Source organism: Dysidea avara, chromosome 3, assembly GCF_963678975.1.
Source record: "Dysidea avara chromosome 3, odDysAvar1.4, whole genome shotgun sequence".
In the NCBI taxonomy this organism is placed as follows: Eukaryota; Metazoa; Porifera; class Demospongiae; order Dictyoceratida; family Dysideidae; genus Dysidea; species Dysidea avara.
In genome coordinates, this window is record NC_089274.1 from 19,600,207 (window position 1) to 19,600,886 (window position 680).

A 680-nucleotide genomic window follows, 5' to 3' on the forward strand; every position below is an offset into this window, starting at 1 on the left:
GTTTCAAGATGTTATATTAAGTAGGTTTGAAAAAGGTGCTATATAGTTTTGGAGGTCTATAACTTTGGTTTGAACCCCTGTTGCCGCACTCACTGTATTTTTTTGCAAATATGCGTAACCTTATCTTCCTGTTTGAAAGTGTGTGCATTGGGAAGCAATTCTTTAACACTGCATACTCGTTGCTATTTACAAACATTATAATCAAAGAGCCGGCAAAGCTAGAGTGAATGCACAGACTACAGGCAGTTTCTATATCATAATGGTGTAAAACGTACATATGGTGGCTATTTTACAAAAGAAGGCTAAATTAGATAAGATGGCAGTGTTAACAGTGCACAGTGCTTGAAACATTGCTAGCAGTAGGCAAATTACGATAAAGAACTGCACCAAGGTTTTAGTGTAGTTTTTGTGATCAATGTACAAGTTTTATGTCTCATGGTGAATGGTGTCAGTTTCTAAGACACTTACTTCGGCGATAAAAGACAAGAAAACAAAAAAAAATTGAGTCCAGTAGTCCAGTGAATGGATACACCCCATGAAAGCTGCATATGTATGATAATCACTTTTGCATGTTGACTCTCATGAGAAGAACATGGCTGTATTCGCTACACCAGTTACATTTGATTCCCACCCAATCAACATCAATATTAACTGATTAGCTATAGAGTGATAATGACACA